The sequence below is a fragment of the Alligator mississippiensis genome, chromosome 8 (genome assembly GCF_030867095.1).
Source record: "Alligator mississippiensis isolate rAllMis1 chromosome 8, rAllMis1, whole genome shotgun sequence".
Lineage (NCBI taxonomy): Eukaryota > Metazoa > Chordata > Crocodylia > Alligatoridae > Alligator > Alligator mississippiensis.
The window spans coordinates 50160335-50187323 of NC_081831.1; the positions used below are offsets into that span (position 1 = coordinate 50160335).

At 40.3% G+C, this 26989-nt stretch overlaps 1 protein-coding gene across 3 annotated transcripts in view; it reads right to left on the reverse strand.

The window, feature by feature from the left end:
• LOC102570037 (protocadherin-11 X-linked) overlaps positions 1–26989 on the reverse strand; it is a 1294105-nt gene that overhangs the window by 884704 nt on the left and 382412 nt on the right. The gene's annotated exons all lie outside the window — the stretch shown is intronic.

Below are 26989 nucleotides of genomic sequence, written 5' to 3' on the forward strand. Positions count from 1 at the left end.
TCATTTATATACTGGGATATTACTATCATGTTCCCTCTCAATCTAGACTACACAAACCCACTCTTTTTAATCTTTTCTCATAGGTTTTCATAGATTTCATAGATTTCATAGACACTAGGGCTGGAAGGGACCTCGGAAGATCATCGAGTCCAGCCCCCTGCCCAAAGGGCAGGAAGTCAGCTGGGGTCATAGGATCCCAGCAAGATAAGCATCCAGTTTGCTCCTGAAGGTGTTCAATGTAGGCGCTTGAACCACCTCCGGTGACAGGCTGTTCCAGACCTTGGGGGCTCGGACAGTAAAGAAATTCTTCCTTATGTCCAGCCTGAAACGGTCTTGTAGTAGTTTATGACCATTCGACCTAGTCGTCATCCCTTGGGGCGCTCTGGTGAACAAATGTTCCCCCAGATACTGGTGGTCACCCCTGATAAACTTGTAGGTGGCCATCAGATCACCCCTGAGCCTGCGCTCTTCCAGGCTAAAGAGCCCCAGGGCTCTCAGCCTGTCATAGTAGGGTCTGCTTCCCTGACCTCTGATCATGCGCGCGGCTCTTCTCTGGACTCTCTCAAGCTTCTCCACATCCTTTTTGAATTGTGGAGCCCAAAACTGGATGCAGTACTTCAGCTGTAGCCCAACTAAGGCCGAGTACAAGGGGAGAATGACGTCCCAGGATTTGCTTGAGAAGCATCTATGGATGCAAGCCAGCGTTTTGGTCGCTTTACTAGCCGCAGCATCGCACTGCAGGCTCATGTTCATCTTGTGGTCAATGATGACCCCCAAGTCTCTTTCTTGCATAGTGCTAGCCAACATAGCAGTGCCGAGCCTATAAGGATGCTGTGGGTTTTTCTTCCCAAGGTGGAGAACCTTGCATTTATCAGCGTTGAACACCATCAGATTCTCGTCCGCCCACTTGCTGAGCCTGTCCAGGTCAGCCTGGATCACCTGCCTGTCTTCTGGTGTGGATGCTTTTCCCCAAAGTTTGGTGTCATCAGCGAACTTGGCCAGTCCACTTCTGACTCTAGTGTCCACATCATTTATGAAGATGTTGAACAGTATGGGTCCAAGGACAGAGCCTTGGGGGACCCCACTGGTCACAGGACACCACGATGAGTGACTTCCATCAATTACTACCCTCTGGGTCTGACCCTGGAGCCAATTTTCCAACCAGTGGATCGCGGAGGACCCAAGGTGACAATTGGCCAGTTTCTCCAAGAGGTGATCATGGGAAACCAGATCAAAGGCTTTTTTGAAGTCAAGATATATGACATCAATCTCTTCTCCCTTGTCCAGGTGAAAGGTCACCTGGTCGTAGAAGGAAATGAGATTGGTCAAGCAAGACCTACCCGCAACAAACCTGTGCTGGCTATTCCTTAAGATGTTGGTGTCGGCCAGTCCATTAAGGATGGCCTCTTTAATAAACTTTTCTAAGATCTTCCCCAGGATAGAAGTTAGGCTAATGGCCCTATAGTTAGCCGGATCCACTTTCCTCCCTTTGTGATCTTTGGTTAGGGTTAGGTTTAGGTTATTGTTTCTAAACCTCTTTGGGCATGTACAGACATTCAGGGAGGTTAGATCACATTAAAAATGGCCACCTGCTCTAACTTAGTTCACCCACATGCAGGCCTTAATACTTATATCCGTACTTAGGTTGATCTAAGTGCAAACTGTACAGAAGTTCCATGAAGGTTAGATCAGCCAAAAAATGGCCAATGCAATCTAATATAACTGTACCTCAGAGTTTGATAAAGTATGGCTAGACTGATGTAACTGAACTTCTATCCATACTCCCAGTGTAGCCCCAGGGTTGGAAAAGCCCAGTTGCTGGCCCCAGCCCCGGGGGGTGAACTTTTACTGACCCTTCACCCCCATGGCATCAGACTATTTTTAGATCCCCAGTCCCTCTACCCATCCTCAAATGAAAAACCCCCACCTCACAAACTAAACATCCACCCAAGTCTGCCAAATCCCACTATACTGCAAGCTGCTCCAGGTGCTAGTACCAGCATTTGACACTGCCAGGTGCTGATGAAAGTAAATTGGGGTAGAAGGAAGGATGGGCAGGATTGGTGGCGGGGGGTATTTTGCTGGTGGGGGGTTGTTTGTCTGGGGGCAGGGAGGCTTCAAAGGGCTAAAAATAGCCTCCAGCCCTAAGGGGGAATAAAGCCCCCTCAATCCCACCAAACCCTCCCATGAAGCTGTCAGTCCCTTTATCCTGTCAACCCCACCCTACAAAGCTGCCAGCCCTCACCATCCGCTCCCCTCCCCCAACCCTGACTTATTTCAAACAGGCTCCCAGGACCAATGAACACTGATAAAAATGGCCCCAGTGGTTTTCAGGATCAGGTGTAGTTAGTAGCATTGGTGGGCAGGGGCAGGGGAGAGTCTGGGAGAATTTGGTCTCAAGTTGCAGCAAGGGAAATTTAGGCTAGATATTAGGAAGAATTTTCTCACTAGGACGGTAGTAAAGCACTAGAACAGGTTACCCAGAGAGGTGGTGGAAGCTCCATCCTTGGAGGTTTTGAAAACCTGACTTGACAAAGATTTGGCTGGGGTGCTCTATTAGGGGTTGGTTCTTCTGGGAGCAGGGGGGACTAGACGACCTCCTAAGGTCCCTTCCAACCCCAATTTTCTAGAATTCTATGATTCTGCTAAATCCTCCTGGATATCACCAACTCTTCTGAAGACCCTGCTAGCCCCCTGCCCCCCAAATTCCCCATAAGACCCAATACCTCCAAGACCCCATGCAGCTCCTGCTAGCCCCCCAATCCCAAGCCCCCCCCCAGTATTGCCCCTCATACCACGTGCCCCTGCCCTACTTCAACTTACATTAGATTGGGGTCATTTTTAACATTATCTAACCCCCTGAATTTCTTGCTGTAATGTCTGTACGAAGCTTTATTCAAGTTGCTTTCCCTGTTCTCTCTCCGATTTATTGATACTTCCTTGTGTGTGATAAACTGTGGTGGCCAAATATACTGTGTAAAACAGAATTATTATCTCCACAATGTCTCACAATCAACACCCACAGAAAGATACTTATCTTTTATGCAACAGCATCCCTTTGACATAATGCATGTGCAATCTGATCTATTATTGTGTTATTCTGGGTTTTTGGAAGAAGCAGGGAGACTCTGTGTTCTTATTAAGCCTTTATTGTAACAACTAACCTCTGACCCCAAAATGGTCAACTGACCACTTCCTGTGGATGACATCACTCTTTAGTAAGCGAGTTAACCCTTACTACAACATCTCCCTCTCCCAGGGGATAATGTGATACACACCTAGTTACAAAATAAACCTAAACAAAGCAAAAACATTGGTAAGTCTATTTGTTTAGACCTGACTAATTTACAGGTCTAATCGCTTTGGTGGAACTGAGGTGTGTCTAGACCTAGTGTGGTAAACTGGTGGGATTTGGCGGAGATGTTCTCAATTCCTATGGACAAGGCCACTAGGTGTCTCCACCCAGTATGAATGAGGGGTATCTGCCCTAGCCTGGATGGAGCCTGGGACCCCTGGCTCTGGGATCCAAACTTCCTGCCTGGGGGGAAAAAGCAGGTACATGTCTCAAAGCATGCCAGGTGTCATAGTTCTGTTTCTGACAGACCTTTATCAGTTTGGTTTTTTTTCATGAAATGCCTGTGGATCAACAAGTTTTGGCACCAAGTCATTGCTCAAACTTAAGAAGGTTGTACAGAGTTGATGACTCATAAGCAACTCAGCTGGACTCCACCCATGCTCCACTGGTGTTGCACAGTAGATCAAGAGTGTCTTATAGAGATCTTCATTCTTCTAGAAGCAAATCCTTCACAGTCCGCACCGCACATTCTTCTTCTCCATTACTACAGGGAAAATGTCTTCTCCATTACTACAAGGAAAATGTGGACTGCTGGTGACATGCTGAGTCATACTGGGCTGCAAACTGCTTAAACATGGCTCCAGAAAATTGTGAGCCATTATCAGTTCTTAAAACTGAAGGTATGCCATGGCGTGTAAATATACTCTTCAATGCCATTATAACTCTCTCTGTGTGCTCTGTAATTGCACCATCTCCGAGTAATGGGAATAATAATCAATAGCAATAAGGTAAACGGAACCCTTCCCAGTGAATAAATCATCCCCCAATATCTGCCACAAATGATCTGGTAAATCAGTAGAGAGGCATGACTCCACATGGACTGGTCGGTGTTGGGCACAAACCTTACAACTGGTCACCTAGTTGTGTATGTCATCACAGATGGAGGGCCACCATACTGTCTGGTGAGCCCTGGCTTGACACTTTGTAATGCTCTGGTGAGCATCATAAATCTTCTCTAGGATTTTCTGGCATAGTGCAGAAGGTATCAGTACCCTGTTGTGGAACATATAAATATCTGACAACATGGAGATTGAGTCTTTCTTGTTGGTACTTTGCTAGTTCACAGTCCTTGAATCTTACTTGAGGCCATCCTTCCAAGCAGTATTTCTTTATATATTGGCAAGAGGAATCAGCTTCTTGAGCTTCCTGAATTCTGTTTCTAGTGAAGCAGATATGGGTAGCCCATCTGCACTAGCGTCCACATAAACAGCAATCTTTTACTCCTAGCAGAGTTCCTCTGGAGACAGTGGAGTCTATAATGGTGCCCTAGAAAGAGTATCAGCTGCTTGCAACTCTTTTCCCAGGATATGTACTATATTAAGGTGAATGTCAGCATTCTGAGCTGAAATTGCTGGATTCTCAGTGGAATTTTATTGAGAGGTTTGTCTCCTACCAGAGCCACAAGTGGCTAGTAATCAGTTTGTAAAGTTACAGTCAGGCCCACAAGAAAAGTTCTGAATCGCTCACATGTCCATGTAACTGCTAGTATTTCTTTTTCTATTTGTGCATATTGAGTTTCAGGAGAAGAAAGTGCACTTGACACAAAAGCAATAGGGGCCCAGTGGCCTGCTTCCTGATGTTGTTGTAACACTCCTCTGATCCCGTGCGATGAAGCATCTGCTGCAATATGAGTTTCTCATGTTGGATCAGATTGGTCTAGTATCAGGGATGAAGTGAGTATAGATTTGATCTCATTGAAGGCCAACTGCTGTAGTGGTTCCCAGAGCTATATGTTCTTGTCACTGAAGAGGTTTCTTAAAGGCTTTGTTATTGTTGCCAAGTTTCGCACAAAACAGCCCAAGTATGTGGCCATGCCTAAAAATCTACATAATTTGGGGACATCTTTAGGTTCTGGGACCCCTTGATGGATAAAACTTTTGATGGATCTGGCTGGATTCCACACAATGTAATCCAATGCCCTACAAACGTAAGTTGTGAAGTAGCAAATGTGCACTTTTCATTAAGTGTAACTCCAGCTTTCTTGGAGTTTTCTGAGTGTTGCTTCCACTCTTGCATCGTGTTGTGCCTTGGTGGTCCCAAGAAACAAAATATCATCGGCATGGCAAATAACTCCTTCTAGGCCATCCAATATCCGTGACATCTGAAACTGAAAGAATTCAGGAGCTGATGAGATTCCAAAAGGTAGCTGTTTAAACCAGTAGCGTCCAAATGGGGTAATAAAAGTTGTTAGCTTGAATGATTCAGTGGCTGGAGGAATCTGCCAGAATCCTGCCCAATCATCCAATTTTGTGAAAACTTTGGCTTCTGCAAGTTGAGCCAAGGTATGTTCCACAGAAGGAAGAATATGTCTTTCTCTGTACACATACTTGTTCAGCTGTGTGAGGTCAACACATAGCCTAATCTTACCATTGGGTTTTGGCACAACCACCATCCCAGAACACCAAGGAGTAGGTTCTTCAATTTTTGTAATTACTCCCTTTTCCTCCATGTGTCTTAACTCTTCTATAACTTTGTCCATTAGTGGCAGTGGTACCCATCTTGGAGTAGTTAATGCATATGGACTGGCATCAGCTTTTAGGCCTATCTGATATTCACCTGACATTTTTCCCAAATCAGAAAAAAAAAATGATGGGTTTTTGGTTCTGTACTGCTCCAAGGATTTCTGGTCTGCTATTTCATCTAGTCAATGGACAAGTTGCAGTGCCTGTATAGCTGATAATCCAAGTAAGGCACAGCAAGATTACCATAAACTTCCTGGTCTATATGTCTCTGCTTCAGTGTCATCTTAGCAGTAAAGGATCCCAGAACTTTGAGGGTAGTGTCTCCTGGTTCCTGTAACTCTTTATTAGGGGTAAGGAGAATCCCATCCCTGATGGGCTGTAGTAAGAATCGGGGATAGCTGAGACTGCTGCTCCTGTATCTATTTTAAATAGTATTGGCTGTCCATTGAGCTCAATTTCTGTCATCCAGACTCCTAGATCTGATGAAGACTCTGTAACTTCATCTAAAAATAGTGTGCAATCCTCTGCATCCTGTTCTGTGATTTCACAGACTCCGGTGGTGAAGTGACAAACAGAAGCATAGTGACTTTTCTTTTTGCATTGTGGAAATATCTCTTCCATAGCAGGACACTGAGCACAGCTATGTCCTGGAGTTTGTCCACACCTGTGGCACTGGCCTCCTTTCCCACTTATTTGCTGCTGTGGGCACTGGGGAGGCCACTCCCTGTATTTGTTGTGCTTGTCAGTTCTATTTGTTTTTGTTTCAAGTTTCTTTACAGTGTGCATTGCATCCATATTAACTAATGCCTGACAGGACTGAGAATCATTCCAGATTTCTTGTTGTTGCCTGTTTAACTAGTTCCGATTGGTGAGCCTTGTGATAGCTTTCCAGAGTGTTGAATCATCCAGCTGTAATCTTTGTGAGAGCTCTGTATCCCAAAGCCCTGCAACTAAGCGGTCTCTAATTAGCTCCTCTTTAAGCTCCCTGTATTGGCAGGATGTGGCCATTGTACACAAAGATGTGATGAATCTGTCCACAAGTTCTGAAGGCTCCTGCTTACAGGTGTTGAATTGAGCTCATTCATAAATCACATTTCATTTCCCAGAAAATGATCAGTTAATGATCATTCCAACATATTCCATTTTCTCAGCATCTGTAAGAGGCAGTCACAGCAGAATTTCATCCACCTGATCTCCGACAGACTAGATAAGGGTACTCACTTGGTATTCTGGCTGTTTATCCAGGCCTGACACTTCCCTGAAGCAATTCAAATGCTTGATCCATTGAGGCCACATTCCAGGCAACTGGAAATCAAACTGTTTTGGTGGTGCAACTTTGAGTGCCTGCATGGTGCCTGTAGCCAGCCTCAGTGCTGTTCTGGGCTCTGCTGCAGGTACAGGCTCCCGGCCCTGCTCTACACTGGATTCAGTTGCTAGAGTTGGATCCATCAGTTGGGAATCACCCATTCGATTTCTTGTTGGTGGCAAGATTCGCCACTTCTGACACCATGTGTTATTCTGGCTTTTTGGAAAAAGCAGGGAGATACTATGTTCTTATTAAGCTTTTATTGTAACAACTAACCCCTGACCCCAAAATGGTCAACTGACCACTTCCTGTGGACGACATCCCTCTTTAGTAAGGGAGTTAACACTTACTACTACAACTAGAATCTGCAGATCATTTTCTACAATTCTGTACTCCCCATTTTAGATTTATATCTATATATTTTATTTTATGTCTGTCTCCCCAAGCCAATACTTTGCACTTATCATCATGGAGTTCTTGATAGACCCTATCCAGGCATCATGTAACAATATCCTACTGAAATTTAAAAAATAGACATCTAGCAGCATTTTAACAGAATAACGTAGTCATCACAGCAGGTCATGATCAACAGTAACACCAGGCTTATATCACATGTAGGTGTAATAACCATGAGCTACGGAACCTTCTTAAGTGCATTTTGTTAATTAATTTATTCCAGAAAACTTTCCAACTGTTTGCAACTACCTGTGTTCTTGTTCGACTAACTACTGGAAAAGATATTTGCAATTTTCCTTTAAGACTTCAGTGTCTTGGGATTTTGAGTCCTGGGGAAATGGAAGATATGAACTACACATCAAATTAAGGCAAAGAAATAATGATAATCTCCAACAGTACCATTTTACAGCAGAGTTAATTAATTTGTAGATAGTGATGCTCTATTTCAGAGCTAATTAGTTAATTCCGCAGCAACGTACACATGTAGATACAGCTACTGAGTATTAGGCTACTGAGTATTAGGCTGCAAATGGGTGCATCATTCCACTAGAGAGGAACAAAAAATCCCCATTTCTTTTCCAATTAATTCTGGTATACTGCAAATATCTGACTCGAATTGTAATATTTTGTTTTATATCATTTTTATGTATTTCAAAAGCATGTTATTACATGTTTCTTCTTCTTTCAAACTTTATACAGGTAGACTCATATTACTAAGGCAACATGACTTTACAGGAGAAAGACAGCAAAATAATGTCATTCTATAAAAGCAATTTGTTATTTGTTTAATATTTGTGACAAATAAATTAGTCTCATAGTATTGGCACATTTATTGGCACATACATGATCTTACTGGATAATTCATGTATGACTGCTTCATAATCACCACAATCTTTCCATACTCATCCCAAACTCATCCCAATAACTCCTCAAACAGCTGGGTACACTATATTATTAGTGACATAGGACTGCATCCTTCTCTCTCTCTCTCTCCCTCCCCCCCCCCCTCTATATATTATAAAAATAAATACTTCACAACTGAGTTACTAAGAAATGCTAATTTGAGCATTTTAAAGATTTGATTAGGGAACTCTTACATTCACAAAGCCTATAACACTTCATTTTTCACCTTCCAGTAAAGTTCTGTCTCTTATCAAGATGATTATATCCCAGTAATTTCAACAGCATTCACTTACATACTGTAAGCATCAAAGGCATCTCAAAAAAATCCAGCAGAGTTGCAGCATAATTGATCACAGACCTCATGGAAAACACTCCAGGACAAACTATAGCTGTGATGGTGCTTACTTGTCTTAATGATAGTCATCGGCTTCCCACATACCTACGACATGGGACAAGTTTTATATAATCTTCCTTGAACGCTCTCAAATTTGCAGTATTGTATCATGAAAATTAAAAACAAGTAGGAGATATTTCTCTTAATTAATTTCCCTTTAATGCCACTTAACATTTTTGAAAAATGAATACAGTCATGCTTGCTGCACACACATTCTAAAAATCAGACAGATAGCATAAAAATAGCAGGGGGAAAAATCCTCCAAGTGAAGCATACATGTAGATATTTTGCACAATTACATTTGATTAATAAGGATTAGTATTTACATTAACACTCCAGATGTAGTCAAACAAAAAACAAAATTTGATTTGCAAATTTTTGCATTTGTAAGCATAAAAGGTGTCTCCAGTGTTGTTTAGAGAATTATAATGGGTGAAATCTTGGCCACAGGGGACAGGGATTTAATCCACTATGTGAGTTTGAGCATATTTTGAATTGGGACTAATTTATTCAAGAAAATATTAATAAACCTTTAAAACTTCATTAGTTTTGAGTACATCTAACTATTTATATGGAAACATGAAGAACCATTGTTAATTTTTTTTCACAATGGCCATATTGGCACGTTTGCACAATTTGTGATCATGTTCCACATGCAATACAGACTGCATGTAAACGTCCATTCAGCCACTGAGCATGCACAGTAGACTGCATTGTGACTGAGCAGGTACATAGCCCCATACTGGAGAAACGTAGGATAATAAAGTGCGGGTGTGTTAAACATGGCAGTTACATGGATATATAACTGCCATTTGGACACACAATATGACACAGGATTCTGCCTAAAAATGTAATAAATCTAGCTGGAATGGTTATCTTTTTATTCTATCCTCTTGGCTAACAAGATAATAGCTTAAATCCTTTTATACATTTCTTGGTTACATTCCTATACTTCTGACTCAGTTTGCTGGGAAAGCAGTAGAGATTTTGCAGTGAACAAAACTTTAGCAACTCAAGAGGAATCCTAACAACATATACTGTTTTAGGTATATATTGAAAAATAGCCTTGAAAAATAAAACCAAAGATCATTAAAAAAAATACATCATGGATTTTGTTGTGAAGTTCAAGTCATGACCGGTAAATAAAAATCTCTTTTCAGAAATTATACTCCTAATCCTACCTGATGAGCACTGTAGCAGATGGTAGAACTAAGGTCACTGTCAAGATTTAGAATGATGCACTGATTTTTGGTTTCCCTGGTGTATCTTGAACCAAGAAAGTTGGCATGCTAGTCAGAGCCACCTGCCCAGCCAAACAAGCAAAGTTCAAGTGTGATTCTTTTGGGGTTATTAATAAATTCTGAAAGTGTTTAAGTTTGACAACTTCTTTTCTAGGCGCAGATTTGACTGCTTAACTGACTTATTGCTCATTAGCAATTAGTTATGTTGATCCATAGGAACAGCTCTCAAAATAAAATAAAAAAAAACAACAAAGAAAAACAAACAATATTTACAATACAATGCATAAAGGAAAAAACAAAGACTTAGAAGGGCCCAATTCTCAGATTCAGATGAGGGATGGGCAGGCTGGGGAAGGTATATCCACTGAAGTCAGCAGATGTATGCCACTTATTCCATCTGAGGATGTAGCTCAGAAGCGCATACTACTTCCAAAGGGTAACTACAACAGTTCATGTGGAATACAACTTCTTTACAATGCAATCTGGAGGTCTGGGTAAAAGCCCTTTGTATTTCTGTTCGTGGAAAGATTCAGATAAAAACGGAAACAAGCTGCCAGCTGAGAGTTTCATATGGAAAGTCAATGCTCATATGTATAAAATAACAACATTCTTCACTCAAAATAATCTATTATTAACTTGCTATATATAAGGTGTATGTTTGGGGATTCGAGGTAGCAGTAACAAGAATTGTCATGTCCTGATTCATATTCTGTTCTCAGATTTCAGGCAAGCATCAGAAAAATGTCATACCATACATCATACATCATCATATCATACATAAAAATTGCCTGCACTTGTCAAATTAGGTTTTATTTTCTCAGTCAAATATTGTTGATCCAGACTAAAAAAGAAAGAAATAGTCCCGTGAATAACTGAATTTTTTCTAGGAATTAAGTTACTGCAAACATTTTGTTTTCTTAAAAGCCAAACTTGCCATAAAAAACCCAGAAAAAATTTGGCTAGCACTAAAGCTACATTTCTTCATAAATAATAATCTGCCTGCCTTCAGAGCTGAAGAATGTACTGTAATCAAGAACTTGTCTATCCCAACCATGTCATTGGTCTAATAAAAGATATCACCCCCAAAAAATCTTTGTCTTTTACTGATCATTTCTTTGCACTGAAATACATTTCATTGTATGCTACACATTAGAACTACAAAAGCAATTAATAATCAACTTACAGTATTTAAATATATATATATATATATATATATATATTACTCAACCAGTGCACTTATAACCCCAAGCTATTAAAGGCCATTATTGGGGAAGAAAACAGCCAGGCACAGACAGAGGAAACTTGTTGACATTCTGGCACCAAAAGAGAAATATAATAAAATGAACCTGTAGAGCCAAATTTTCTGCTCGTGTAACTTTGTTGATGGCAAAAGAGTTTGATAGAGAACCTGGTAGGTTAATTTGAAGGTATACTCTCATCATGTTACCATGCTAAACATCTTGTTAAAATATGTTATTTTCTGGATAATGCAATCATGCTTCATTTTAGAATTCCTTACAGCCATAATTGAATCTTGTGCAGGCATCAATAATTAATGTAACTCGCTAGTTTTAAAGTGCTTAGGTGTATGAAGAAGAGATAAGATTTCAAATAACGAATTGAATTTATAATTTGCATATTGGAATGTGCTTTTTTTCATGCAGGATTTTCTAAATCAGGGGTTACCAAAGTTTTTATGCCGTCACCTGGCAAACTGCAGCCCAGAAGTGGCCGCAGCCTGGCAAACCGTGGCACAGCAGTCACAGGTGATCGCAGCCGGAATTTCCGGCCAGAAGACAGGTAAAAATACCCCCATGCCCCAAGCGGAGGAGTGGACCAAAGCCTGCACTGCCGTGGACCCTGAAGAAGGAGCCACGGCCTCTCCGCCCAGCTCTGGGGGGCCATGGTTTGCTGGTCTGCAGCCACTTTCAGTCCAGCCAGTGATCATGCTGTGGACTAGCAGTCAACCCAGGATTGAGAACCCCTGTTCTAGATTACTAGCAGATAAATGCATTTGTTTAGGAACTTATTTTCACTCTAACTTGTAAGCTTAGACATATTACCTACGTTATACTATACTACCATTTAAGCTGCAGTGTAGTATACGCTCTGCCCCTGTGGTAGCCCAAAACACAACCATCACTTATGCAAAGTGCCTGGTCTCTTAATGTTACTATTTTAAGGTATACATTTGAAGAAGTGAACAAATAAAGTTTAAACTTTAGTCAGTAAAAGTACTGTATTTTTGGTGTAAAAGTAATTTAAGTTTATAAGGAGCTCAACAGAAGTCTTTTCTGACTTCAGGTGTTTAATACATATGTGTGTGACAGAGTGAATGGGGCAGAAGGAGGAAAACCCCCACTTGTACCTTTCCTCTTACCATCATGGTGACCAAAGGTCTTCCTAGCAATTGCAAAGACAGTAGGAATGTTGAGTACCACAGTATCGGGCTTGAACTTTCAGCTACACAGCCCAGTCCCACCTGGCTGCACCATCCGGGATCAACAGGGGAAGTTATGGCCAGGGAGGGAAGTTCCTGCAGCTAGAAGCCATGGCCAAGGGAATCCCCTGCTCTGGGTAGCTGAATCCCTCCAGCAATGACACACAGCATGTGGCTTTCTCATTAGGGACATTGAGCAGCAGCTGGTAGTCAAATGCTGCCCTTGATGGGCTGGAGCCCCTGGTGGGCAGATACAAGAGGATGCCAGAACTAAAGGGAGAGGTGGCTAGATAGTGATCAACAGGACTCAGACTGGAAATAGGTGCAAGGTAGCCAAGCTGGCCCCATCTCTTGATCTCCATAGAGAATGGACTATCTGAGATTCCTGGCATGAAACCTGGGGGCCTCGGCTAGGGACCTTTATAGGGGCCAAGTTTGGTGGCCCAATACCCAGGCAGCATCACAGCCAGGACCACAGTGTATATAAGGACAGTCATATGGAAGCCTGAGGTGGGAATGTGGGGGTGGAGGAGTTCCCAATACCAGAAGGAGCTCAGAGCTCTCCTAAGGGTCAAGCCAGTAGGGCTTTTTTTTTTTTTTTTTTTTTGGTGACTACAGAATAGAGCCAAACAAACCTTTTTTCCACAAGCAAGATATCATCTCCTGTTACAACCAATTCTCCTTTATTTTTATACATCAAAGCTGTGGCAGGAAAGAGCTTAGACAGGAAGTGGAATCTCATTAGGGAAGAAAGTAGTGTAAGGCCCGTACCCTTCATGGGTCAGTGCTGTGACAATATGCATTAAACATTTTAGTACAGTAGTAGGTCCAAAACACTCAGAAACTTTTGTTATCCAGTCCTTAGTGAAAAGACAGACATTTGTCAAACAGAGCAACAGTTAAGAGAATACAAATGGAGGAAATGGAAAGACTAATTTTTTCCCCTCAAAAACTTAACTTTGAACCTTAAACTCTTTCAGTAAATTTAAATTACCACAAAGAAATCACAATTCACCACTGCGACCTTTCCTTTACCCTTGCAGCCTCAGTTAAGACTTTGATCTCACTCTGACCAAAACTAATTTCATTTTGCTGAAACATTACCAATTGCTTTGATAAAGTCTTCTTGGTCTTTTTCCAATGAATGGGATTCACTTCAACAGTGATTTTCAATACAGGTACTGGCTTTAGGCCACTTTTGCCATGCAGACTTTATCTGTTAGCTTATCTCTGTTAATCTTACAGTGGTTGAAAACCTAAAGTATTCTTAACTTCTATATAACTTATTAGGTATATAAATTTTATTCAAAGTCACAAAATTCATGCCAAATCATGACCAGCTGATACTGAATAGGTCTCATCAGAGAGTTTTAATTTAACTGCTGAATCCACTGCATAAATATAATTTTATTCAAAGGATCTTGAATCACATGATTTTAAGCATCAAAGTTTTATTATCTGTAACAGAATCAGAAAAGAACTCTTAAAATATGGGAGGAAGGTGAAATTCTGTATTTTTAATCCACATGTGTATAAACCTGTCTAACAAATATTGTCCAAACCAACTTGAAAAGTTTGCAATACTTGGAAGAGAAACAGTGTGATTCACCTCTGCTTTTATAAAATTAGAAGACTACCTGCCAAAATGACACGAGAGTAAAAAGAAATAGATATCACTAATTTTGCTGTTGTCTTCACATCAACGTGAAATGAAACGCTATGAATGAAAACTAGGGGCAGGAAAAATATAGGACACAGTAATCCTATACCAGTTATAGTCCTGTTTCTCTTATTTGGTCAACATTCAAGCAAAAATCCTACTGTTTATTATCAGTCCCTGAGAAATGAGTAACAATTGCATGTATTTTAACAGGTAATAAATAAACCATTAATGCTCCATTTACAGTATTTGAAGCAAGAAAGTTTATTTCACATTGCCATGAGTACTTGTATCTATGAAACATAGATATTATACTTGTAAAACCAAGATTGATTCTGATCCTTTCTGTACATTCACCTCTCACTCACTCTAATTGGATCCTTCTCCACCTATTTCATTTCAGAGCTACAAATGATAACAGCACTGGTAGTTGTAGAACCCAATTCATCAAATAAACTGTAAGTACATAACAGAAATTATTTCCCCCTAAAATCTTCAGGATACACTGCAACTAACAGCAAGATGGTTTTTAATTGAAATGCAAAGAAGGGAGCAATTATGCATCTACTAAAGTCAGCAGATGAATTCCAATGAGTACAGTATAAATGGAGAGGGAGGGATTCTTCCTTGGAGTTCTGATGGAATCTCGTATTAATCAGGCTGGCATTACTAATGACAAAATTTGAACATTAAAACCAATGGGGCTGTGTAATTTACACCAGCTGAAAATTTAGCCCAACTTCTTTAAAATAAAGTATTAAAGCAAGTATGTAATTGTAGTGCAACCACTAACCAACAAAGCAATACAGTAAAGGGGTTTTTAAACAGCCATGTGTACTATATAGCTGTATTGGAAATGTCAAAGCATTTCAAAGTCTGTGATATCTATATATATCTATATATGTACATCTCTATATCTGTATGTCTATCTCTATATATCTATATCTATATATGTATATCTATCTATATCTTTATCTAGATATAGATCTATTTCTCTATATAAATATAACTATCTATCTTTTCCCCCAAAAGATCCTTAGTCTACACTTGTAATACAGAACTACATTTAAAATGACCAGACGTCACTTTATTCTGAGGAAGTGTAGGAAAAATCTTGCCATGTGCTCTAAGTAGCATTTTATTTGTAAAATGTCAGCATTATCTTTGGAAGAGGGAATATGCCAAAATTCTGTTAGAAAATATAATTGCCCTACAGAGAGAGAGAGAGAGAGAGAGAAAGAGAGAGAGAGAGAGAGAAGCTAGCTTCATGAGCACATTTATTATGATATAAATTCTAATTTTTAGTAAAGTGCCTAGAAACTCTACTTATTTGATGCCTTTAGACAAAGTTTATAATCACACAAGTATTGCAGTGGTAGCTGAATGCCTAGCCATTTTTTGTTTTAATTCTCATCTTCAATGTAATCATTCTTTTTCTAACAGTTCATAAAAATTAAAAATCCACAGAAGATCTTCCATGAGAAGGGTAGCTTTTTAGCACTTCTCTACAATGTAATTTAAAGATGGAACATATCTTGCAAATAGTATATGAACATATTCTTGGAAGTATCTACCATGTGATTGATTTTTCTGTTTCAATTCTTAAGTGTGACAACAGACCTAGGAGCTATAAAACTAATTTTGATCCTTGAGTGTCTTGAAGTGGCACTTGTATGCTTCCAGTGCATTTAGTGGATGTGTTTATCCCTTGCAGATTTCAGAGTTTATTATATTTAATTTCTCAGGCAGGCTGAACAGATCTCAAAATAGAACAGAAAAAAGTCCCACTAAAAGTCTTTACTATTACAGTCATGAAGATAATGCCATAAGGATTTGAGATTCTACTTCAAAAATGTGACTTAAAATATAGAACATGGTCTTCCAGTTCCCTTATTTTTGTTCCATCATTTTATAATACAGATGTGCTATGCAATCTGAGTCATTGACAAAAACATGCAAAAGCTATATATGCTATTCTACTCATTTCAAATTGGATTCGGTATATTCTTTAATTATGATGACAGTTACACAGCTATAATTAGAATTCTGTCAGGGATTGAATTTAAAATACTTGACAAGGTTTATATTAAATTGAGAAAAATATTGTGGTTTACTATGAAACGTAATGCTAAAAAAATAGCCCAGAATGACAGAATGTTTTTTCTAAACATTTTGTTTCTAATGAAGTCAGTAAAATGAAAAAAATATCCACTTTATAGTGTTTCCTATTTTAATTACATGCAGGGCTAGTAGCACATTATTATTAAGCTTGCCTGACAGTTCCTTTTTCAGATTTTTTTAACTGTGTCAACTTTAACTGTTTGGGCTGACATTTTCCAGGTTGAGCATCTGCTTCAGGCTGATTTTTTTTGTAAATTTTTAGTGCCCAGAGACAAGAGCCAAACAAGAGGAAAGGAAAAGAGATGACTGAAGCCAGGAGCTTATTGGGACCCAGTGACATAATTGGAGGATGGAAAGGAGTGGAGGGGACATGATACGGACAACCACCCAGGATGCTGACTTGGGGTTGTGGTGAAAAAAAAATGGCTCTGCTTGCATCTGTAGTTTTGCAATTGCAGCGGCAACCAAAAGTCACTTTGCCTTGAGCACCAGATGCATCCCTACACTTCTGTTGGAATCACACATAAGAGTGATAGGAAGAAAAGAAAATGACTTGGATGAGTAAAGGGAAGGTTGGCATCCGATAAAATTTATTACAGATCCTCAAAATTCAAAATTGTGCATCCTGACATACACATGTGGCATGTCAAGTTGCACAATTTTTAGGATCCTCTATAAAATTAATCTGATCCCAATCACAAGATGAACTTAACTGCTGGAGAGGGTCATATAATCACACTTAGGTGAATGGTAGGTAGAAAAGAACTAGGCCCAAGGACTCTGTGGACAAGGAAAATGGGACGGGGATAACAAGCAAGGAGGAGACAGAACTGGAACAGGTTAAAGGGGTTGTTTCAGGAGACAATCAAAACTTGGGATGACATACATTCTAAAAGCAATCTCCTTTGGTAGGTAAAGAACCCAGAATTGGTACCAATATTCTTCTGCTCAAGTGGGAAACATATGTGGCCTAAATGAAAATGTTTCCAATCTCACTGATAGCAATGTGTATGCTAATAGGAGGACACATGATGGAATTTCTAGGTTTTTTTTTCCCAGTTTGCTTATTTTTAAGAACATAGGGAACAACTTAACATGTTAAAAGAATATTACATTGACAAACACTCAAAGGTTCACAAGTGTCAGAAATGCAGAATTAATATGAATGCCTTCTGCATATGATTTATAATTTAAGATTATTTTATTCCAGAGCACCTCTGCCCTCCATCAGTGTACCAGGAGGACCTGATCTGGGGATCAATCAGTCAGCATGAACACCAACGAGTGCCTATGCAATCTTAATTGTGTAATTTCCAAATTAATAATTGCTTTACTATTCTCTAAGTAAATTTGTTTGTCTGTATATAAATGCCTAATTTTATATGAATACTTATGAACAGGGATATTTAAGAGGTTATTGGAATAGTTTATGCACAATAACAAGCCCAATGAATTCATGATATGTGGATCTGTTTTAATTTAAACCTGATTTATTCTGCTATCTCATGTTGACCTCTAGATGACACCAATATGCATACATACACACACACACACACACATGCATTTTATATATATACGGACAGTGGAGGCTCTTCCATGAGATATACATTGCAGCGTAGCATATTCCTGTAGTACCAGCATTTGCAATATGTATTTACGTAGTTACTCAAAATACAGAATCATAATGTCCACACAGAAGCAGAAGACTTCTACTTAACTTTATTTGTATTTTTATTATATAACATTATTGGGGCTACTTCATCTGCATGAAGAAGTCTTTCTGAGTTTAATGAGTTCTTCCACAAGTACGGGATATACTGTATTCAACACAGAGACTGTAGGTTGCATCCTCAAAGTGTTTTGGTTTAACTCTAATAAAGTGAGTGAATTTCACCCACTGAATTCAACAAAAGCAAAGTTAGGCCAGGTCTGATTGCTTTTGGAAGCCCCAATCTCAAGTTTTAGATCTGCTTATGACTTCTGAAAGCTGATTTCCTAATGATGAATGATTCCATTTTCACTGGGAAAAATAGAGGCCTTATGACCTGGAGCTTTCAGTTGTTATGAAGATTACTATTATCCTTCCAAAAGCAATCTCAATATGCTTTGCTTCAGGAAAGGTCTGCTACTTCATTCGTTTGTTACTATTTGTCTTAATTCTGCTCTTTTCTCATATTCTTGATATATCTGTACAATGAAATCTATTACAAATCTCAGTGACAGATAAAGTTACCTCTACAATATAATGAAATTATTTAGAAACCAATGCCTTACTTTAAGATATTTAAGTCTGTGTAAAGTAGACATTGTGATTATCATTCAAATACCCATTAGCTGTGTAAGGGTGAAGTTACATGTTAAAATTAGACCATATTAAGGACACTTAAACCCAAGCATCCACATACTGAGTCACACTACGACTCTTTAACAAGTTCTAAGTGCCCTCAAGGGACTGGATGACTCTTAAAGTTAAGCAACTGTGGGTAAGGATTATCTTTGAACCCTGCTATGCATATTGAGTTACCTTAACTTCTGGCTGCTCCATTGAGATAAAAGTTAAGGACAGACATTCAAAAAGCCTGAGCCTCAATTGATTCAATTTTTGCAGGCTAGTCTAATCTGCAGAGCTTGAACCAATTTGAATGTGGATTGACATTCACTTTTAAATCAAGAAATGCAGGCACATCCCTGCAGTGGCTCAAGCTAGAATGTGGGGGAACACTAGAGTAGCCCTCCCTTCCCTTCCATACTTCTGAGCTGAGGGGGGTGGGGGCATGGCCAGGCCTGGGCAGAACACTCTGATTAGGGAGGGGTTTAACCAGTTCCAGGCTCTTCCCAACTCACTACTCAAGGGGCAAGTGTCTTGCCAGACTCCAGGCCCCTGTTGGCTTGAAAATGGTATTTAAAGGCATGTTTTTTGGGAATTGGCTCATAGATATCGTTATATGCATTATAAGGGGTCAAGATGGGCAGCAGGGGTTAAATGGATTTCTAAAGAACTTAGGAGACACACACAGCTTCTCATGCCCTGAAAACAGATGGGCTGTCCAGCACAACAATGCCAATGGGTGGACACAACCTGAGAAGGCAGACAGGTTGTTTAACACAACAAGGATACATAGCCTGGGAACCAAACAAGTATGTACTGCACTGTCCCATAACACAAGATAAGTGACACCAGCAACAAGGCAGGGGGACCTAAGACCAGGTTTGGGGGGAACAGACCAAATTAGGAGAAGGCCCTAATTAGGTTATGTGAACGTGTGACCACAGAGAGACAACCAACCAGAAGTAGCAATGGATGAAGAGTTATCAGAAGTCAACAAGGGGGAAGGAGAATACAAAAGCAGAGACTTGAGAGTAACAAAGGGTCCCTCCATTCCTCCCTGTTCGTTCTCATCCCTCCCTGTTCCCCCTTGCTGTCCTTCGCCATTTTGCTAAGGAGAGGTGTCCCCATCCCCGTTTCCCGGGAAGGGTCCCCAAGGCCACCATGGACCGAGGGCATACCAGCAGCCTGTCTCATGCACCCTGCTGGAGGGGGGCTGTGGGCCTCGGCATGTCACCTCCAGACTGCTGACACCTAAGAGAAAGAGCCTCAGAGTGGAGCCTGCATCCTGACCAGATGTACTTTGACCCTGAGAACTGCCCTAGGATTGATAGATATAGAACTGCTTGATTGCTTGTATTGTTGCTTTTTTGTTATCACTATGTATCAATAGACTCAACTATTATCAACTGGCAGGTGTTGTGGTCAGCCTGAGTGTTGTGTTTGCCTGGAACAAAAATATAGGGGCTGGCTCCAAATCCAGTGCCGTTATCCCTGGCTAGCACTCTGAGTCAAATAGAGGGGAGGGGGGGAGGGTGCAGTGCTTGCATCTGTTGATGATATTGAGTTTTTCTATCTCCTTCTCCCTGCTTTTTCACACTGTCTGCAGCACAACTGACAGACAAGGGAGCCAGCAGGAAGCTGATAACACAATGTTTATCAGCCCATCAAAAAAACAAAAACTTTTCTTAACCAGCTTTTTCCAAGGAAGGAATGGAGGGACATTACCAGCTGACCTCCTGATTAGCTCCCAAAAGCCCTAAGCAGACACTGTCCTGTCTGACTTTTTCCTGTCCCAGTGAAATTGAAGACACACACACAGACACTTCTCAACATTAGTTAGGATACCACATGCTGGCTAGGGTCTATGTGGCTGGGGTCCATACTGTGGGAAAGGAGATGGAGGGAGGAGGGGATCCCTGCTTGCTCAGCGAGCAGCAAGGGGGAGGGGTTAGGGGGAACCCAAGCAAATGCTGCTGTGCCTGCAGTTTCCCAACTCCTTCCAGCTAGGGAGGAGAGGGATGGGGCCAGCCCTGCTCTCTGGAGCAGACAGCCCAGCCCAGCAGCTGGGATGCTGGAGGACTCTGGTTTAACATAATCCAGGAAGGGGTCTGGGATAGACATTGCATAAACCAGTTTGACTCAAATCAGTTAAGTCTGATACAACATTCAACCAGGTTTATCTTAAACCAGTTTCAGCCATTTTGAAACTGGTTTATATGCACTGAACTTCTGTTCTGTTACAGGTTTAAACCAGTTTCTGATCACTTAAACCGTTTTGTGTATGACTTCTGTCCCTAGCCCAAATGACCAATTTGCAGTCCTCTAGTATCTCAGGAGGCAACACTCCCAGCATTGATTACCAATCTTTCAGAACTTGACAGTCCTGGACACTGAGAGCTGGGGACAGGTGGGCAGCAGATGAGTGTGGGGATAGGAGAAGGATGCTGGGAGAAGAGGAGGACAGGAGTGGAGTGGAAGGGTGAGGGAGGGTGGGGGCAGGGGTTACATAGAAGAGGGTTAGAGGACATGGGGGAGAGGATCCTGCCTCTTCCCCCCCTGTCCTATACTACTGTTAGAAAGGCTGAGACCCAGGCAGGTATTAGCCACAGCTGGCAGCCCCTAACTAAATCCCTGCTCACCAGCCTTCTAGCGACAGCTTAGATCTGTGCCAGTTAGGGAGGGTATTATCCCTTAATGTGAGACTGTTCATAGCACGCTAACTTTAACACTGACTAACATTCTTTAGAGTTACACATGCTAATTGTAACATGTAACTACACCCTAAGATACATAACTCATGATATCCTGTTCAAACTGCTTAGGAGTCTAAAATACAAGTTTAAATAGTCAAACAACAGGAAACATTGTTCTGTCTTTTGCAAAAACAACTGACCAAGACTGAAATATCACGCATGCTCCTTATGGTGATAGGCTGAATTATTTATTCAATGGAAAATTCTGAATAATACAACTGCAAGGTATCTAGCTTTGTATTTGTGTTCAGGCCAAGTATAGAAATCTGTGGTAGCAAGCATGTATACACACAAGAAAACACATACCCTGTCAAGATTTTTAAGACATGCAGAGCTGAAAGTCATGTCATAGGGTTACATACAATATACATTCAGTATGTAAAAATGGATTTGCAATGCTCTTACTTCTAAAATTAATTCTGCATGCCTATTAGGCAGTGCTAGTTGTAGAGCTTCCAACAAATTTTTGGTCCAGCCAACTAGATACTAAGGATGTGCCCAGATGAGCATGCACATCCAGTTTGTGGCACTGTAGACCCACCTGCAGACACCCCCCTACCCCTCCCATGAGGCGGAGGTTTTCACACCAGGAGACACCCGCATCAAAAAACCCCAAGCTAGAAAAAAAGCAAGGTAGCGCACATGGCAGCAGCATACACTACCCAAAACTGGAGCCTGGCCAACTGGAACCAAGCTCCAGATACTGGCTAGGCTCCCTGTTGATGGACCACTGTTGCTGGAGCCCCAGGAGAGCCCCAGAGACCCAGGTAAGGCTCCTGGGGCTAGCCCAAGTGATGACCCCAGCTTCCTCTACTCCACCTGGGCTTACCTGCATCATGCCAGAGCACGCACAGCATGGGTGTTCCACAGGGACAAGTAGCAGCAGCACAACTAAGTGCTGCTGCTATTTCTCCTTGGGGAAACGTACGTGTGCGCTCATCTGGACACTCCCTAAGAGACAATTCCAAAATGCTCAGCATTAGATATTTTCCATTCAACAGCAGCAGAGGTCCATAAACATAGGACAATTTGCTAGTGAATATCTAGAATCACAGCAGTTCTGGAGTAATAATCTGAAAGTGCTTGTAACTATTCTATATCAACACAATGACTTGGGAGTAGAGCTAAATGAACAAGAATACAGCTATAGGATCAATGGTCACTATATTTGGTTTTTCAGCCAGTGTAAACAGTTACCAGAATTTAAGTATATATATGCTTTTGAGAATTTTCAAGGTTAGCAATCTATGGCTAGAACTATCTACTTTTCAGAACATGGGTTTTGTTTCTATCCTTGAGAGTTGCACAGATATCAAACAGAAGACTATGATTCTTATTACCATCTTGCTTTCTTTTTTCCACTTCAGTTCAAAAATAAATTTAGTTGATAAATATCTCACAAGCTAGCAAAACTAAGAGATTAATGCTTTCAGCATGTAAAATCTAATATTCGGACTATATAGAAAATGCAGCTTTTGTTATGCTTTCTGCCTTGGATTCTTCAAACCAACTTACAAATAACATCATAGTGGGGGTGTGGTGAACAGTTAATAGAATAACATGAACATTGACACGACAGTTCTAGAAATAGTTTGGAAGAGCTATTCAGTTTCCTCTCCTCTTCACTTAAAAACAAAGTCTGTTGAGGAAGCACTTGTTTATTGTTATTGCTATGGTTTTTGGTGTTATAAGTGTCTGGGGTCTCAGATTAGGGCCCTATTTTGTTAGTCACTGTACATACAGAGAAAAAGATAAATCTCTGCCCTGAAGAATAATCTATATAGTCAGGAAAAATGCTGGGAGAAAAGTGGAACTGAAAAACAGGGATAGTAAGGGACAGAAGTAGAAAGGAAAGTAAAAAGGACCTGAAACAGGTTTTATGTTGAGGTTGAATTGAGGCACCTAGGTCTAAAACTGTCAGCTGAAGAATATCTATTCAACTGCTGCCTAACTCCTGTGGTGCCTAAATTCTGTGGATACCCAAGTATGCACAGAAGTGTTATAGTACAGACAAGGCTAATCAACTTGGCACAAAGCTCATGCCTATGCTCCAAGAACGGCTCAATTTGATAAGCAGTTTCAGAGAATCCCCAACACACAGAACAATGGAACTAAATAGCATCTGCCATTGTTTAAAAAACTTTGTTGCTGGGGTGGTGGTGATGAAATTTCTTATTGGACCTAAATAACTTGCCCAAAGTGAAGTTTCTAACGCAATGATGGTTTATGCCCGGGAGGGATGGCAGAGGATGAGTTATTCAAGACACACCTTACTCTCCTTCTAAATCAGCTAGAAGTTGTGACTGTTTGAAGCAGGATATTGGGCTACATGAACCATTAATACTTCTAATGTATTTAATGGCAGAGAATCAATGGTACAATCAGAGGAACACAATTCGCCTCAATTTAATTCCAGTTTCTTAACCTCAAGATTATCCTTCTCCAAGGTCATGGGCATTCACTAGCACTGTGATATAAACAACTGTACTTCTTGCTTGCATCACAAGCAACATGAACTTGAAACAACATGCACAAAGTGAAGCACTCTTCTACTATTCCCCTGGGTTGAACACAGGCTATTGTCTATGATCTGCCTGTGACCCAGAGCTCAAAGTTGAAACAGAAATTGATTTTATTAACACCATCTTTTGTAAGATCATTCCAAAACCCTCAGATCCTGTAAACTGCTGTATGTATTGCATTTCCTATTTGCCATAATATTTACATCTGCTGAATATCAGCAGGACAGTTTAGGGCCCCAGAAGGATTTCCTATGAAACCATGTCAGTGTTGACCAAGTTCCAGTGGCAGGTGCAGGGCTCATTGATGCAAAGTTATTCAAAACAGCCTTAATCCAATTTTTCCTTTTTTCATATTCATTTGGCAAGTGACCCCCATGTCTGATGTGCTAGGATTCAAAATCTGCCTGTCACTAGAGCAGATGTGATTTCTAACTTCAGGAGCACTAGGGAGATTTGAGTTTGCACATCAAGCTTCTTTACCTACAGCTACAGTGGCACAAAATGCGTAGCTCTTCATTTTTATTTCTATAATAATGCCTGTTATTTCCAAGGCATTAGAATGCTGTAAATTATGAGAATAAACTCCTGCATGCCTTCTCAAATTGAGTGCAATGAATTCAGAAAACAAATTCAGAATCAAGCAACCAATCTTCATTACATAAATTGAATTTTGCTGGTATTTTGCTAAGTACAAGGCAGTAATGTTCAGCTTTTTTATGTGTGTTTCTTGTATATTCGACCCCAGTTCAATAATAAAACCAAGTTTTGGCGTTACACTAAAAAATGTCCTGAAATATCTGCAACGTAATTAGGGTAGCAGGCTCTGCCTCCATCTGTCACAGTAAATTTGGATTAGATGTTGGCTATCCAGTGGTAAATGGCATTAAATTGTGTTCCATAAGTAAGGTTTTTTGTTACATTATATGGTGTTTCATCACCTCAGATAGTGGCCTCTGACATGGCATAGCATAACAATTTTATTTAAGGTAACAGAGACAAGTGTTTGAATCCATTTTTAATATACCATGTTCTTCTGGATATCTCTGGGATATAATCTGTTTTATGTATGAGTTAGAAATGTATACATCTTATTTCTAATCCATAAGCAAGTTGTTTATAGATGATCAGTCTCCCATTGTATGAAAATGATCCATATATAAATTTGATTCATACCTATAGCTATCGTGGATCCAGAGTCCACTTGTATCAAACCAGTTAACTCAAATGCATTTCCAAAAGAGCAGATTCATCTCACTTTATAAATATATAGACATAGGAGCATGTACTATTATGAATAATTTCAACCTACCTTCCCTGTTCTTAAGCACCTAAACTTCATCTGTGATCATTCTTAAGAACTTTGATAACTAGTAGCAAATAAGAAAACAATAAATAGTAGTTTATAGTACTGTACTGTATTACAATTTAAAATATTATTCTATCAGATTGCAATTATACATATATTTTTCTAGATATAATACATAACAGGTTGGATATATATGCACACATATATTACATTTTATTTATATTAATAAATACAAGTAAAGGTAAAATGAAATCTGATTTTCATATCATATCATTTCCATATCAAATATGATATTTTCAGCATAATTGTAAAGAGCTAAGATTCTGTGACCACGCAGATCTTTATTGTTGCAAATACTAGAAATCCAGTAATCAGAAAGAGTGGATAACTTGGATAAGCTTAAATTAAAAAACAAAACAAAACAAAACAAAACAAAATGGATTTTAAAACAAACAAGAGAGAAAGAGAAAGACAGAAAAAGAAAGAGGGAGCGTGCACGCACACAAGAGCCCTTAGGATTTTAAAGCAAGAACAACAAAAGAAGCAACTGGTTTCCCTTATCTATTGTTTATGAAGCCAATTGCATTACTTTAATTCATATATTTACATTTCAGATGGATCTTTCCATACTTTCAATGACAACACAAAAGCTTACAAAGAAAAATGTGTTGCATTTTCTTTTGAATAGGATGTATACATTGAAATCAATCTAGGCACTACACAAGCGGCACATCTCCATGAGATGTTTACTGTGGAGCTGACTAATTAGCTCCACGTAAAGTCTCAGCGCCTACGTATACAGTCTTATTAGGCTGCAGTAAAATAATAAACATCGCCCTAGGATAATACTTGTAAATACAAGTGCTATCCTGAGACGGCACTATTTAGCATACTGCAATGTACATGTAGATCCTGATGGGACTGGCTGGGGCATGAGGATGCTTCAGTGTGGGGGATGCCTGTCAGCTTGCCCCACACTGAAGCACCCTTGTGCCTCAGCCACCCACTCCACAACACACTGAGCCAGGTTTGAGCAGCCCTGGCCCCTTTGGCAGGCTGACCCCCAGCCCTCCTGCATGGGAATCCAGTGTCTGGGAACAATAAGCTGGTTCAAACTGCACCCAAGTTTATTTAGATGTGTTCATTTCACATATAGACATGTTCAAGAGGTCCAAAAGAACAGGTCACCTAGAGAGGATAGTCTTTAATTACAAGCCAGCAATACTGTACTCGAATTCATAGGAAAACATTTTTAAAGGTTGTTTTAAGCCATTGAAGCAACTGCATACATTTGACTACCCTTGCAGGCTCAACAATAACTATTCCTATGCAGTTTAATTTTACAAGGTCTTCATACTCATCAAGCCAGTTGACAGCTGGCTGTTGTACGGTATTGGCAGGTTTCAGTCCTTGTGACTCTGCATGGTGAATAGATCCACTGACCATGACATGCTCTTTTCCATGCTCGTGCTGCAGTGCAGAGTTCTTCATCCACCTATATAGCCTTCACTCCAGAAGTAGCCAAAAGCCTATGTAACATTAAGGAGCTAAAGAGTTCCTCAGTGGAACACCCTACTGCCAGATGCAGGAAACCCTATCATTTAAATCTACATCTGATCCTGGAAGATGCTAAGAACTAGTCACAATCTGACCCCGCATTAGTTCACCCAAAGGGAAACTAAATAAACTCAACAATGATCTAAAATGGAGCAAATATATGGCAAATCAGAAAAAAAGGTCA